This window comes from Schistocerca cancellata, chromosome 1 (genome assembly GCF_023864275.1).
Source record: "Schistocerca cancellata isolate TAMUIC-IGC-003103 chromosome 1, iqSchCanc2.1, whole genome shotgun sequence".
Taxonomy (NCBI): domain Eukaryota; kingdom Metazoa; phylum Arthropoda; class Insecta; order Orthoptera; family Acrididae; genus Schistocerca; species Schistocerca cancellata.
In genome coordinates, this window is record NC_064626.1 from 1068071898 (window position 1) to 1068078905 (window position 7008).

The following is a 7008-nucleotide window of genomic DNA, read 5'->3' on the forward strand; positions in this document are numbered from 1 at the left end:
TCTTTCAGGATTATTTCTCGACTAAAGTCGCTAATGAGACGCAACTTTTCCCGAAGTCTCTAATTTTTTTCTTCTTCGCTTGAAGTAAGTAAGTTAGGAGCTTCGAAACTTTCGACCCGTCTGCAAGTTTACTCGGTGGACAGCTCAAAGAGATAACTTAACATTAACTCGCCGGATAAGGTCTACGTGCCATATAAGCCAGATATAAGGTACTCTGTGTACCATGGCACATAGTTTCCTGAAACGCTGCTTTGCAAAGGTCTTCATTCACTATTAAATAAAACGACAAACGGTGCAGATAATGTACACTTTTTTCTCGTATCTCTTCGAGTCGCCTCTCGGTTGCGCTACACTCTCTTAAAAAAATATGCATATTTTTAGTCTCTATTGAAATTATTATGTCATCTCTACTACTTTTCTTTTAGTCTTTTAACAGTCGCTGTGATCGAGAGGTCTTTAAAGATGCAGTGGTGCATTGCCTAAGTAATTTCAGTGAAACTTAATTGGCCGATGCATGTTACTGAACTTATTTAAACTATTCCGAGAGTTAAGACTAAAGCACATGCTGTGTAATGAGTTTGAGTTTTCGAAGGTTCTGTTCAAACCAACAACTTGTTATCATTTCACTGCATATACTCCGATGTGGTTAGAAATAATCTGTGCAACTTAGAATAATTTTAGCTGCCACCTATGGGAGCTTTCTGTCGTAAAATCGAGATTCGTCAGGCAGCACATGATGGTTGGACAAGTATCTGTGATATAAAGTCCATGCTGAACTGTCTGCAAATGGCTAAGAAACGTACCCATTTTTACGGATATTACGTTCTTACCTGTTATGTAAATGTTGGCCGACCGGGGTAGCCGAGCGGTTCTAGACGCTACAGTCTGGAACCGCGCGACTGCTACGGTCGCAGGTTCGAATACTGCCTCGGGCATGGATGTGTGTGATGTCTTTAGGTTGGTTAGGTTTAAGTAGTTCTAAGTTCTATGGGACTGAGGACCACAGAAGCGCTCAGAGTGGCTCACCCATAGTGCTCAGAGCCATTTGAACCGTTTTTGTAAATGTTTTTTTAGACTGTGTTGTCAGTGCCAATGAACGCAAAAAGGAAAATTTTTAAAATTATAACAGCAGTTTACGTATTGAATTCTCGTCCTTCCGTGATATGTACGTCTCTTACTGTAGTGACGGCAGCAGTTCGGATTTTTACAGTGTTCCTCAGTGCTTGGTGTTAAATGAAATGTAGAGTCTCGGCTCAACAGTTATCCAACATACCTTGCGTACAATTTTTACTTCCGATATTTTTGAACTGTGGCCGAAAAGAGTGGGCGTCAGGCTTGTCTTCAGATTGTTAAACACTCCAGTTTCGAGCATGAGTTACAACAATCTCTTGGGTTTAATTACTATTGTTATTTGTCGAAATGTTCTGAAACAGTATTCGTCTCCATTTCCATCTCCGTTTTTTCGGAAAATGTGCATACTGTATTTCTATAAGTATATTTTACTTTATTCAGTATAACACTGAAGAGTCAAAGAAAGTGGTACACCTGCCTAATATCGTGTAGGGCCCCCGCCAGCACGAAGAAGTGCCCTAACACGGCGTGACATGGACTCGACTAATGTCTGAAGTAGTGCTGGAGGGAATTGACACAATGAATCCCTCAGCGCTGTCCATAAATCCGTAAGAGTACGAGGGGAGATCTCTTCTGAACAGCACGTTGCAAGACATCCCAGATATGCTCGATAACGTTCATGTCTAAGGAGTTTGGCGGCCGGCGGAAGTGTTTAAACTTAGAAGAGTGTTCCTGGAGCCATTCTGTAACAATTCAGAACGTAGGGTGTCGCATTGTCCTGTTGGAATTGCACTAGTCTGTCGGAATGCACAATAGACATGAATGGGATGCAGTTCATTAGATAGGATGCGTGCCAGAGTTGTAATTATACGTATCAAGGGTCCCATATCACTCCAACTGCACACGCCCTACTCCATTACAGCGCCTCCACCAGCTTGAACAATCCCCTACTGACATGCAGGTTCCATGGATTCTTGAGGTTGTCTCCATACCCGTACACGTCCATCCGCTCGATTACAATTTGAAACGAGACTCATCTGATCAGGCAACATGTCTCCAGTCATCAACAGTCCAATGTCGGTGTTGACGGGCCCAGGCGAGGAGTGAGACTTTGTGTCGTACAGTCGTCAAGGGTACACGAGTGGGCCTTCGGTTTCGATAGCCCATATCGATGATGTTTCGTAACTGGTTCACTCGCTGACACTTGTTGATGGCCTAGCATTGAAATCTGCTGCAATTTGCAGAAGTGTTGCACTTCTGTCACGTTGAACGACTCTCTTCAGTCGTCGTTGATCCCGTTCTTCCAGGATCTTTTTCCGGCCACAGCGACGTTGCGGATTTGATGTTTTACCGGATTCCTGATATTCGCGGTAGACTCGTGAAATGGTAGTACGGGAAAATCCCAACTTCATCGCTAACTCGGGGATGCTGTGTCCCATCGTTTGTGCGCCGACTATAACACCATGTTCAAACTCATTTAAATCTTGATAACCTGCTACTGTAGCAGCAGTAATCGATGTAACAACTGGGCCACACACTTGTGGTCTTATATAGGCGTTAGCAACCGCAGTCCCGTATTCTACCTGTTTACGTATCTCCGTATTTGAATTCGCATGTCTGTACCAGTTTCTTTGGCGCTTCAGTGTACAGGGTGATTCAAAAAGAATACCACAACTTTAGGAATTTAAAACTCTGCAACGACAAAAGGCAGAGCTAAGCACTTTCTGTCGGCGAATTAAGGAAGCTGTAAAGTTTCATTTAGTTGTACATTTGTTCGCTTGAGGCGCTGTTGACTAGGCGTCAGCGTCAGTTGATGCTAAGATGGCGACCGCTGAACAGAAAGCTTTTTGTGTTGTTGAGTACGGCAGAAGTGAATCGACGACAGTTGTTCAGCGTGCATTTCGAACGAAGTATGGTGTTAAACCTCCTGATAGGTGGTGTATTAAACGTTGGTATAAACAGTTTACAGAGAATGGGTGTTTGTGCAAAGGGAAAAGTTCTGGACGGCCGAGAACGAGTGATGAAAATGTAGCACGCATCCAGCTAGCATTTGTTCACAGCCCAGGAAAATCGACTCGCAGAGCTAGCAGAGAGCTGCAAATTCCACAATCAACTGTATGGAGAGTCCTACAAAAAGGTTAGTTATGAAACCTTATCGCCTGAAATTGGTTCAAGCACTGCCTGCAGCTGATAAGATTAAAAGAATCGATTTCTGTGATTTTATCCTTGCTCAAATGGAAACAGATGAATCTTTCGTTTCAAAGATTGTGTTTAGTGATGAAGCAACTTTCCACACTAACGGGAAAGTCAACTGTCACAATGTCTGTATATGGGGCACTGAGAATCCGCGGGAAACAACTCAGTATGAACGTGACTCGCCTAAGGTGAACGTTTTCTGTGTCATTTCAGCCAATAAAGTTTTTGGTCGCTTTTTCTTCGAAGGTGCTACTGTAACTGGACTACAGTATCTGGAGATGTTAGAGAATTGGCTGTTCCCTCAGCTCGAAAAAGAAGCACAACAATTCATATTTCAGCAGGATGGAGCGCCACCACATTGGCACTTATCTGTCTGTAACTACCTGAACGTCAACTACCCGAGGCGATGGATCGGCCGCCAGGCAGCCCGTGACAGAGCACTTCATCACTGGCCTCCAAGAAGCCCTGATCTTACCCCCTGCGATTTTTTCTTATGGGGGTATGTTAAGGATATGGTGTTTCGGCCACCTCTCCCAGCCACCATTGATGATTTGAAACGAGAAATAACAGCAGCTATCCAAACTGTTACGCCTGATATGCTACAGAGAGTGTGGAACGAGTTGGAGTATCGGATTGATATTGCTCGAGTGTCTGGAGGGGGCCATATTGAACATCTCTGAACTTGTTTTTGAGTGAAAAAAAACCTTTTTAAATACTTTTTGTAATGATGTATAACAGAAGGTTATACACTCCTGGAAATTGAAATAAGAACACCGTGAATTCATTGTCCCAGGAAGGGGAAACTTTATTGACACATTCCTGGGGTCAGATACATCACATGATCACACTGACAGAACCATAGGCACATAGACATAGGCAACGGAGCATGCACAATGTCGGCACTAGTACAGTGTATATCCACCTTTCACAGCAATGCAGGCTGCTATTCTCCCATGGAGACGATCGTAGAGATGCTGGATGTAGTCCTGTGGAACGGCTTGCCATGCCATTTCCACCTGGCGCCTCAGTTGGACCAGCGTTCGTGCTGGACGTGCAGACCGCGTGAGACGACGCTCCATCCAGTCCCAAACATGCTCAATGGGGGACAGATCCGGAGATCTTGCTGGCCAGGGTAGTTGACTTACACCTCCTAGAGCACGTTGGGTGGCACGGGATACATGCGGACGTGCATTGTCCTGTTGGAACAGCAAGTTCCCTTGCCGGTCTAAGAATGGTAGAACGATGGGTTCGATGACGGTTTGGATGTACCGTGCACTATTCAGTGTCCCCTCGACGATCACCAGTGGTGTACGGCCAGTGTAGGAGATCGCTCCCCACACCATGATGCCGGGTGTTGGCCCTGTGTGCCTCGGTCGTATGCAGTCCTGATTGTGGCGCTCACCTGCACGGCGCCAAACACGCATACGACCATCATTGGCACCAAGGCAGAAGCGACTCTCATCGCTGAAGACGACACGTCTCCATTCGTCCCTCCATTCACGCCTGTCGCGACACCACTGGAGGCGGGCTGCACGATGTTGGGGCGTGAGCGGAAGACGGCCTAACGGTGTGCGGGACCGTAGCCCAGCTTCATGGAGACGGTTGCGAATGGTCCTCGCCGATACCCCCGGAAGCAACAGTGTCCCTAATTTGCTGGGAAGTGGCGGTGCGGTCCCCTACGGCACTGCGTAGGATCCTACGGTCTTGGCGTGCATTCGTGCGTCGCTGCGGTCCGGTCCCAGGTCGACGGGCACGTGCACCTTCCGCCGACCACTGGCGACAACATCGATGTACTGTGGAGACCTCACGCCCCACGTGTTGAGCAATTCGGCGGTACGTCCACCCGGCCTCCCGCATGCCCACTATACGCCCTCGCTCAAAGTCCGTCAACTGCACATACGGTTCACGTCCACGCTGTCGCGGCATGCTACCAGTGTTAAAGACTGCGATGGAGCTCCGTATGCCACGGCAAACTGGCTGACACTGACGGCGGCGGTGCACAAATGCTGCGCAGCTAGCGCCATTCGACGGCCAACACCGCGGTTCCTGGTGTGTCCGCTGTGCCGTGCGTGTGATCATTGCTTGTACAGCCCTCTCGCAGTGTCCGGAGCACGTATGGTGGGTCTGACACACCGGTGTCAATGTGTTCTTTTTTCCATTTCCAGGAGTGTATTATGTTTCTTTCATTAAAAACACATTTTTAAACTTGTGGTATTCTTTTTGAATCGCCCTGTATATTCAATTTAAAATCGAAAATGGGATGAAAAATTCAGTTGAGTTAACGAATAACTTCTACTAGTATCTCATAGCCCGCCTGGCTAGTCGCGCGATCCAACGCGCTGCTTCCCAAGCGAGAAGGCGTGCCGGTCCCCGGCACGAATCCGCCCGGCGGATTTGTGTCGAGGTCCGGTGTGCCGGTCAGACTGTGGGTGGTTTTTAAGGCTGTTTTCCATCTGCCTCGACGAATGCGGGCTGGTTCCCCTTGTTCCGCCTCAGTTACGCTATGTCGGCGATTGCTGCGCAAACACTGTCTCCACGTACGCGTACACCACGCAAACGTTGGGGTTATACCCGTCTCGTATGAGACGTTCCCGGGGGAGTCCACTGGGGGCCGAACCGCACAATAACGCTGGTGGATTCAGCGTGGGGTGGCGTTGGGGTGGGTGGGCTGCTGTGGCCTGTTGTGGGGTTGTGAACCACTGAGGGCTGCGTCTCTAAGTCACCGGTTCAATACACAATACACAAGTATCCCATATCGTTGTCCAGCATTATGTATTGTTTCTGTAGCAGCAATTCAGTATTCAAGCCATCGACGAGTCCAGAATCTGCTTCGCTATTTTCTGCGCTCTTCTTCGACAATCGCTAACAGAGTTAACGCAGCTATTTCATGGGCGGATATTTTCGTAAAGAAACTTTGTGGTTTGCGAGTTAAATAAAGCTGACAACGGCCGCTCGAGAGAGCTGAGAACGCAAATAACGTTAACCCTTTCAGTTTCGAAATATTGAAACTTAGCTATTTGAATTATTTTCGTCTATTATTAGATTTTTAGGTATACATTGAAACAGGACAATGTGAAAACCAAGTGTTACTTACATTAACTGAATACATACGGGATGGTTGCAAATGGAGCTACTTCGCATGAAAAGTTGTTACTTTTGGTGGTAATGTAAAAATGGGTCAGATGGCTCTAAGCACTATGAGACTTAGCAGCTGAGGTCATCAGTCCCCTAAACTTCGAACTACTTAAACCTAACTAACCTAAGGACATCACACACATCCATGCCCTAGGCAGGATTCGAACCTGCGACCGCAGCAGCAGCTCGGTTCCGGACTGAATCGCCTCGAACCGCTCGGCCACCACGGTTGGCGTAATGTAAAACGGAGTTCCTTTCCGCAGAGAGGCATAAGGCTACTTGACACAGCCCACACTTCCATCTGATTCTGTGAGGTTCCTTCTTTGTGCTACAGTGTGCACAATTCCTTGAGGTGTCGTGTATTGGTAGATGCTAGAAGCTAAACGATGTCAAAGTTAGAGTAAGGAGGGCTATGCGTGAAGCGTTCAGTGAATTCGAAAGTAAAATTCTATGTACCGACTTGACAGAAAATCCTAGGAAGTTCTGGTCTTACGTTAAATCAGTAAGTGGCTCGAAACAGCATATCCAGACACTCCGGGATGATGATGGCATTGAAACAGAGGATGACACGCGTAAAGCTGAAATACTAAACACCTATTTCCAAAG